The sequence below is a fragment of the Pinus tabuliformis genome, chromosome 2_2 (genome assembly GCF_031772625.1).
Source record: "Pinus tabuliformis cultivar Carrire ecotype Pingquan chromosome 2_2, CPIR1, whole genome shotgun sequence".
Classification (NCBI taxonomy): Eukaryota; Viridiplantae; Streptophyta; class Pinopsida; order Pinales; family Pinaceae; genus Pinus; species Pinus tabuliformis.
Window position 1 is genome coordinate 682,786,214 of NC_142300.1, and position 10,439 is coordinate 682,796,652.

At 29.9% G+C, this 10,439-nt stretch overlaps 1 pseudogene; it reads left to right on the top strand.

The window, feature by feature from the left end:
* Positions 1-589: 589 nt before the first annotated feature.
* On the top strand, positions 590-3,376 carry LOC149194503 (pre-mRNA-splicing factor SYF2-like; annotated as a pseudogene).
* The last annotated feature ends 7,063 nt before the right edge of the window (positions 3,377-10,439 follow it).

A 10,439-nucleotide genomic window follows, 5' to 3' on the forward strand; every position in this document is an offset into this window, starting at 1 on the left:
TTTCATGGTACAATTATGTCAGCCATAGGTTTGCAGCCATGGAACTAAGCGTAGGTCATGTCAAATTTACACCAACTCTGGTCTTTCACTTTGGCTCTCAATCCAACAGTGGTATAAGAGCCATAGGTTTGTGGCCATGGAATTGGGCATAGAGTCTGTGCCTTTAAATATTTAATACATCTGAACTTGAAATCGATTTCTTTCTATCCATGTAAATATTTAATGAATCTTTAGTTTAAAATTGACTTTTCCAAATGCATCTTGCTTGCCTCATATAAATCTCTCTAACAAAGGGACAGACGTGTTAGGTGATGCTAAAAGTTAATCCATTTAATCGTGATTAACTATTAAGTAGATCTTACATTTCCTTCCTTCATCCCATAGATTTATTTTTTGGTCTCAGGAGTTTTTCAGCGTGAAACTGAGGCTTCTTCTAAATATATGTCTCCAACAGTGATTTGGTTTTCTGGAGCAGTCTCATTAAGAATATATTCTCAAAGGGGTGGAGTGATCTATAATTTTCTTCGAACATTACAAGTTTTCATGGCTGGCTCTGCCTGAGAGGAAAGCATTAGTGTTGGAGTGTGTCTTTTGGAAAAGGTATCAATGGCTTTTAAAGATTACAAGAGGTAATTAGTATGATCTAGAAATCGTAATTTCAGTTACAAAACTTATCGCGCTATTGGGGCATTTCTGTAATTTGAAGTGAGGTAGGGTTAGTTGGGTTGTATGCGAGTTCATCCAGAGTGTATAAATGCTTCAAATCCTTATCATGAATGCGTGGAGTATTGTTTTTGGAAAATCACCGAAGCCAAGGAACGTTGAGAAAAGGAAGAAACAGGTATTGTAGCTACTTTCCTTGTTCTGTAAAATATGTTTCTTATTTGTATTCAAATGCTATGAAAGAGAATAGTAGACAAAACGTGAATGGATGGATTTTCTGTTTCAAGATATCCAAGTTTCTAAACATGCAATAACCTGCTCGAAACCCTAGGTCAACAAAAGCCGATCTGCAGAATTATCCGAGTTAATGGGTTTCTAGCCGAATTATGGTTTGAAGAGCAATGATGAAATGGGGAAATTTTGTCTGGAGCATGGGAACAACTTTTGTTATGTCTCTCCACAAAAATCTGTGTTAGAATCATTAGAATTAATGGGTCTCTGCCAACTATAGCAATCTGAATTATAGGATGAAAGGAGAAGAAATATTTTTTTTTTAACACATTAATTCTATGGGTATCGGGCAGCTCCTTCCTTTCTTCCACTGATTTATCCTTTTCTTCTTAACATGAAATCCCACAGAAGTTGCAGTCCTCCTAGATACAAGGCCTTGCCTAATTTGTGTATTATTTGGATTGGTGCTTATCTTTTATCCTGTTCAGCACTTTGGGCATTGAAAATGTGTTCATGCAGGATTGAAGTTTGGTTGCATACCTTCCAAATTTAATCTTGCATATACATCTGGATGTCTCTATTGACAATACTCTCATTTGGGTCTCCAAAACCTGCTATATAGTCTCCTTGTTGGCTGTTCTCTGTTCTCCTTTGATCTAATGCCCATGCCAGTGTTGCCAAGGAGTAGTCCTTTTAGAGGGACTATAATGAAGGGCAAGCAACATAAAAACGAGCAGAAAATTAAGTAGTTAAAATTTTTTTTTAGACAAATCATGTCTTGCTTAATGCTTGCACACAGATAGATCATTGTCCTCTACAAATCACTTAACTAAATTGTTTCACACACAATGGCTCTTTTCCTTTATTTTTTTGCTAACCCTAGGAATGAAAGATATCCTCCTACATCATACCTTTTGTTCAAAGAGAACTTGGTTTAAAGGGCTAATTCCAGATCTTGGTTTAGCATGCGGTAATTATCTTTATGGAATTTCTTGTATAGCCTTGAGTAGACTCTTTATGTAATAGACTCCTTATAATGTATCTGAAGCATTTATCTTTGTGCTATGAGTTCATAATGTATTATTGTTGTTACTATGTGCAGTCTCTTCTAAGAAAGATGAGGAACTTATAGACATTGGTAAAGGAATAAAGAGATCTAAAGGGATTTCCCAAGATTACCCACAAGCACAGGACTTAAAAATCCTGAGGATGTTGTTTCCCATGCCAATGATCTAGAAGATGGGATGATTAATGAGGATGCCTCTGGGGGAGACTATACAAAACTAACTGGAAGGAAAAAGAAGTTGTTTGAGTTGAGACTTAGAAGGGTACGATTTTCCTCCCAATCTATGGTAGTTTTGAATCCTTCCTGAGACAAGAGGTGAAACATTATTTTTTCCATTGGTTTCAAAGTTCAAATAGAAATATTTAAAGTGTGATATATACTTCTTATCTACAGAATGAAGCAAGAAAAGCTAATCAGACTGAGATTCTAGCTGAAAAAAGAGACAAGAGGCTCCACAGGAGTCACGAGGCATATCAAAACAGAAATGGATTGAAGACAAGAAGAAAAGTCTAGGGAAGTTGTTGGATGCAAATGGGTTGGATCTTTCAAAAGATTATATGTTAGATACTCAAGAGGCAACTGAAACAAAATACAAGAAATGGGACAAGAAGCCTGCTCCATTTGGATGGGATGGTAGGAACTCAAGGGAAAACTTGTTCTAATTTATGTTTACAAACGACTTAATTAAAGTGTTGATATATTATTCTTAACCTTTAAAAAGATACTATAAGGAGTCTTAATATAGATTTATAAATCACACATATGCGTCTTTCAGTTTATTATTGAATTTTGTAATGGCTTCGAGACTCTGTTTATCCTTACACGTGAGTAACTATTTTGGAATTGATGTCTTACTAGCTTTCTAATTACACAATTCAATGTTCAACCAGAAGTCCAATATAATGCCTACAAGAAGCGCATAAAAAATATCGCTTTGAATGTTGATGAATATACAAAGATGAAAGAAACTGATCTAGAATTTTATCATGATGGTTCAAGTCTGCAATATGGAAAGGTAAGGTGATAAATGTTTTATTTTGATTTTAAGATGAGGAAATTATTTTTGCATGTATAAAATTTAAACTCTTTGGATAGAGGGTTGTCGTATTTGAAGAATTGATAGTTTATGCTTTTAATTTAATATTTCTTTTGGATTTCCTAATATTCTTGACAAAATCTGTTTTTCAGGCACCGAAGCTTCCAGAAGAGAACATAGACAAAATGGTGCAGGAACTTGAAGACAAAGATCAAAAGAGGAAAGCATTCAGTAGACGGTGCAGATTTCATGAAGAGAAAGATGTTGATTCAATCAATGATCGGAATGAGCATTTCAATAAGAAAATTGAAAGGGCTTTTGGAAAGTACACTGTTGAGATAAAGAATAATCTAGAACGTGGGACTGCTCTGCCTGACTAGAATAAGAAATGCCTGTTTCAGATTCAAGCATAAGTGGCTTCTGTTCTCTCTACCAAGTTAAATACATGGTACAAAAGAGATATCCCATTGATGGCCATAATAATGTAATATGACCAAACGTTTATATTTATAGTCATTTGCGTCTTTGTCGGACTGTTGAATGTGGCTGTACTTGAAACCTGGATGGGCCTAAGGTCAACAATTTTGAAGTTGTCATCATGTCTTGTAGGTTGAATACATTGTAACAACTTATTGTCATAATTTCTCATCTTGTTATTGATTATTTATTTCTTGTTCTTTTTCTTGTCCTTTGAATTTCAATTATTATTTGAGTAACCACGTGCTTTCTTAATACATAAAATTTCACGCGAATACCATAAATTCATTGGTGCTATGCATTTATCATTTTCATAGGCTTTTATAGCTTTGTCTGTCAAGTCTTCAAACATGTCAAGGATAATTATGTTTAAAGTTTAAACATCTTCTGGATGATAGTTGGCTCCATGTAAGAAAGGTTATCGATTAACCCAAGTAAGAAGGCAAGGGTATTCCTTTCCTTTGTTATGCTAAGGTAAGGTCCTAAAGGCCCTTACCTAATCTAGAAGGTAAGGCTACTTATCTTAAGCAAGGAAAATTTTAAGAACCACCCTAAATTTATATGTGTAATAAATGGGCTAATCCCCATCATACATAGGAAAAATGCGAGGTGATTTTATTAATAATATAATATGTATATATAATTTTTTTGACGAATCTCTCACCAGATTATATTATCTTGTAAAGTGATGGAGAATCTTTCACTGAATTATAAAATCTTGTAAGATCTTGGCAAATCTTTTACTGAATAATAAAACATTGTGAAGTCTTGGTGAATTTTTTGTTAAAGTATGAAACCATATATGATAATAATAAAACATATTCATTAAAATGTAATATACTAACATACATGTTTGGAAAAAAGAAACATAATTTTCTCTTACTACAAACAATGTTCCAAGTTTCAGTGGCTGTGTTTGTCAAGGTTCTTACAATACACTCTTTCATATCCTTCTATTAGTTTTGATAATATTCCACAACAAATTTCTTGTAGGTGTTGATATTGACAACGAGTTCTGTCATGGTAGGAGAGATTAATATTTTCTCTACAACTTTTGTCAAGCTACCACTTTTTTCAAGTTATCAAATTTCTTTCTTATTCCGTAGACTCCAACTGTGAGATAAAAAAAACAAATCATGTTTGTTTACCCCAACACACCAACAAGTAGCAAGCCCCAACTATATTATATAAGAAAGTATTAGGTATCCCAAAGGCTTGAAGGGGATCTAATTGAAAGAAGTGATCATTGTGAGAATCCTTCCAATCAATATATGAATATGTAAATGTAGATTTATTACTATTTTAATTGGAAATCTTCAATTAAATAATAAAATTTAATTACGTCTCTCCTAATCTAAATTGGTTATTAGCATAATTCACTACCCTCATATGTCTCGCATTTTTTAACAGCGTTGTAACATGTAGATTAATTTCTTTTTTGGTGAACAATCTCCACCTTTTAGGAAAATATGGTGCAATGGCTCCAACCCCTGCAGATCATTAGGAAAAACTAAGAATATCACAGAAGATGAAAGGTTGTACAAACCAACTTATTTTTCAAACAACTAATCCAACATCAGTACCTAAACTTTTTCATGAAGATATCATATTGAGAATGTTTGAAAAATGGTGATAAATCTTCTACGAGGGTGATGCGGAAAGAGTGATAAGGTTTCATTGTTTTGAATTTTTTTTGTTAAAGTAGAAAAAGCTAAAAACTAGTATTAATGGAGATATTGGTATTTTTTACTAAATTTTGTGAAAAGACTAAATGTATCTTTAACCATTCACCTTAAGTTGTTTTTACAATATAATTTCCTAAGTCTATTTAATATCTTCATTATCATAAAAACCAACCTATATCCATCTTAACTCCACATCTACTACTCTTAGGGGGATGAAATCTATTTATCCCTACTCTTAGGGGGATGAAATCTATTTATCCCTCTGAGCACTTGGTAGACCCAGAATTAAGATGGATCTAAGATGATAGAATTTCCCCTTTAAATAGTCTATGTTCACATGAATACCCTGGTATTACCATGGGTCAATACCATCGGTTATCATAAACCTGGAGCTTAAAAATTACTATTAATAATTTATAAAAATTAATAAAATTAATAATTGATTTTTATTTTATTTTTTATTTTAACTAAGTTAAAATGTTTAACATACATTAAATTACAACATCCATTTTTGCTCTTGATCCACCAACTATGCTAGTTTGCATATCATGAGATTTTATCCTTCTCGGGGATTAGTAGATCTAGAGTAAATATGGGTCTATGTTGGTTTAATTCCCCCATTTAAATAGGCAACATTCCACCTGAATACCATGGGTCAATACCATGTGCCATTTTTATTTTTATTAATCTTGGTTAATAATGTTTTTTTGCATGGTATTAATAATAATCTAACCCATGGTATTTGGCCCATAATATTTTGGGCATAGGTTTCACCTAAATATAACACACTTTTTGAGTGTCCTTAAATATAAGGTGCCTTACGGAGTAAATATAAAAAATAAATAAATAAATAAAAATAAAAAAAAATGGTTTACCATACCTCGTTTATTTATATTTTTATTAATTTACCATGCCTCTTTTACAAATATGGTATTTGGCCCATAGGATTCACTTAAATAAAACCTCTTTTTCGAGCCAACCTCTTTTTTGAGCCTTCATAAATAGAAAGAGAGTTATGGACTAAATATAAAAAGAGGTTTTATTTATTTACTATACGTCTAATTTATTTATATTTTTATTTATTTACCATACCAGTTATGGACTAAATATAAAAAGAGGTTTTATTTATTTACTATACGTCTAATTTATTTATATTTTTATTTATTTACCATACCTTTTGAGTAAGTATAAAAAGATGTTTTATTTATTTACCATACCTCCACTTTAAAGTATAAAAAGATGTTTTATTTATTTACCATACCTCCACTTTATTTATATTTTTATTTGTTTACACCCTTGCATATGTATATAAAGTGACTTATGGACTAAATATTAAAAATGTTTTATTTATTTACCATACCTCTCATTTATTTATACTTTTATTAATTTACCATCCCTCTTTTATAAATATGGTATTTGGCCCATAGGATTCACTTAAATAAAACCTATTCTTGAAAATTAGGGCAAATGGAAGGTTGTAACTCCTAATTTGAAGGGCTAAATTTACCTTTTTTACCATATCCCTTAAAATAATGTGGGCTATTTGAGGCTATTTGTAAAAATGTACTATGATACAAAATATTCGCCCACTAAAAATTTAAAACCCCTTAGCCCCTAAAATTTTCCATGATCTTAAGTAACCTAATTTTCAAACATTATCTGATCTAAAAGATAAGGTTACTTATCTTAAGTAACCTAATTGTCAAGCTTTGGTGCAGCCATTTCTTCTATAGGCTATCACATGGAGCTACTTGCCTCATCATCACCCTACCTTGTCAAAGCTACTTTGAAGTGCTACCATTGTTGAAATCAGAAGATTTTTGATAAGTAATGTTTTATTCAGCTTCTTCCTTGTAACACTACTAGCTTGACCCCACTCGTAAATGTATAGGTACATATGTGATATAGGGTGGTGAGGTAGTATTCTTTTTGGGTTAAAGTGCTTAACCTTGACCCCACTCGTAAATGTATAGGTACATATGTGATATAGGCTGGTGAGCTAGTATGGTTTTTGGGTTAAAGTGATTATAATTTTCCTATTTTAACAAACCATCGATGCTAATTTTTTTTTTTTTGTTACAAATTAGATGTAGTTTTTGAATTAAATTTTGTTTACTAATTTTAATTTTCAATGATTTTTTTATATGTGATGATTCTCAAATTATGGCTTACGGAGTTTCCTTTGCAACATCTGGTGCAATTGCTAGTTTATTTATTTTCCACAGTAACTAGTGAATGGTCACACTTTTCAACTAGTTCAAATTTTTACCTCTAGTTAACTACAATTTGACAATATGTTCGGATAATTATTAATACTAATTAAATTAACCATTTGAAAAATATAAAGTTTTAGTCAAAGGTTTTAACATAATTCAAAATTAATACATAATAATATTAAATATAAAATTAAATATATTAAAACAATAATGTTTGGTATATTATGTAGACTATATAACAAACGTAGATCTATCTCAATGAAATATCTATAAAACTTTGAGACCAATCAAATATCTTCACTCTAAAAAAGCATTCCAAAAGATTTAATTTCTTAGTACTTAATAGAATTAAGATTAAAATAAATATAATTATTAATTTATGTTTATTTTATTTTATTTTTAGTTTTATGTAATTTGACAAGTTAAAATATTTTATTCATAATTACAAATTTAATTTAAAATAAAATTTTTATTTTTTATTTTTTATTGGTTTTAATTTGGTAAAAAATTCAAAATTTAGATAAAACTTTTAAACCCTAATATCCAGTTTCCAAATATTTCCATGTTCTAAAAACTAATCCAACAATATTTCCATGTTCTAAAAACTAATCCAACCTGATATATACTCGTATTAAATTTTTTATTTATATATTATATTTGTAAATTTATAAAAGAAAATCAATATAAAAAATAATATTAAAATTAAAATTTTAATATTAAATTTCCTCTTCTGATTATTTTTAATATAAAAAAATACTCCTAGTTTTATGGGAAAACTATATCCTTTTGTCTTAATAAAATATAATGTACTGCTACATAGCTTAAAAAAAATGTCAAATCAAAAACTGGAAAATAATAAGCATATATAATAATAATTATAGACAAAACCTTTTTACTTACATTTCTTCACAGTATTTAGAAATATACATGATTATTTCGAAACTTTTAATTGATACTATTTTATAATAATAAAAAATACAATATAATTTATTAAGTAAATAGTAAAAATAATCATCTAAATTTAAATTTAAATTGTATTTTTTTTATTTATATAATAAAAAGTATTTTTACGTAGAGAATTAAATAGTATCATTCTAGATTCATTTTAAATCTGTTTTATTTTTCGATGTATCAAGTGCATCAAAATTCAATTTACTCATAAAAAGGTTTATTTTTAAAGAAATTTCATCTCTTTATATTTAGTACATGTAGAATTAAGATGAATCTATGTTGATTTAATTATTAATTATAATTATAATTATTATTTTTATGTTTTTTATTTTATTTTATTTTATTTTCATTTTTATGTAATTTGGTTGAGTCAAAATATTTTATTGATAATTATAATTATTAATTTATTTTTTAATGTAATTTGATCAAGTCAAAATGTTTGCATTATATTAAAACATCTCTACTATATTGGATAGTAGAGTGCCTCTAGGTGCAAAAATCTATAAATTATTTTTATCTTTTCTTTTCTAAATTTAAATTTATAACTTCTTTATAAAATACATATATGCTTAATTATTAAACTCACTAATATTAGATTTTATTTAATCTAATTTAAATAAAATTGTCATTCCATAATATTAATCATTACTTTAGACAATGGCATTAATCTTTAGTGTAATTAATGACTCTCGACTCTCCTGAGAAGGTTGACTTAAATAATGTTACCCTTCCATAATAACAAGAATTACTTTAGAAAAACACATTAATATTTAGTGTAATTGGTGGCTCCCAAAGAGGTTACTCAGTTTTTATGGAATGAAAAGAATAAAAAAATAGGTGTGTAACTAGTAAAATTGGAAAAATAATGTTACCCTGGCATAATAACAAGAATTACTTTAGAAAAACACATTAATATTTAGTGTAATTGGCGGCTCTCAATGAAGTTGCTCAGTTTTTATGGAATGGAAATTAATATTTAGTGTAATTGGCGGCTCTCAATGAAGTTGCTCAGTTTTTATGGAATGGAAAGAATAAAAAAATAGGTGTGTAACTAGTAAAATGGAAAAGATTGGTATTTGGAAAAACAATTGGTGGCATTGCTCGCTTGAGCCATTACTACAAAAAGTACGTGGTTGAGGTTTTTCAAATCAATATGTGGAGCTTAATCATGAGGTTAAAATATTTAAAGGATAAGTTGGTGGAGGTATGGTTAAAACACCAATTCAAATTCTACTGGAGGTGATCCATAAATGACTTAAAGAAATGTGTAAAGATACAAGTTATGGAAAAATGGGTCACGGCAAGAATGTATTAATTGTATGAAATTTGTACATTGCGCGTGATGGTAGGTACATATTGTTTGTAGATTTGGTAGAATTTCTAAATTCTTAGTTTTTATTATGTTGTGGATGTGGCTAGAGATGATCTCTGATTTATAAATCCAAAATCACACTAAATACAACTCTTTTTCATTATTCTCTCCTGAGAATTATATATTGATTTAGTTAGTTGAGATTTAGACTTTATTTCAATTTTCTTAATGCTATCTTAAAAGAATTAATAATTTATTAATCTATCCACTAAACGAAAGGTTGAATAATTCCTTGAGCTATCCACTATAAAAGTTTAACATTACCTGATCCTGTCCACTACGAAAAGATCTTTGAGAAACGTCATCACCATATCAACTGGTTTGACATTCAAAAGAGATACAGCGTTGATATTGATTTATGTGCAGGATATATGGAACTCATTGAAGTGAAAGACTTAATCATTAAACGCGATGAGCATGCGTACCTTTAAATTAGTGGCCTCACCAATATGCTTCACTTCCAGCCACTGTTATCACCAACACGTATTTAAGTGGATTCGAACTTGACGAATACGGGTAGCTTTCGAATTAGTGACCTCACCAATATGCTTCATGCTTAACCCACTATTGTTAATGCTTGAATTTTTTTCGTTTCTTTACTATCCATGATCTACGTTGCTCAAATGACCTAGATATGCAGATCCGTAGAAGGCTGAGGTGTTTCTGATTCTCGTAATGTGGCGTTACATGATGCCATTGCAATCTCCTAATTCCAATTTCCATTATTGGGCAGATCTACATA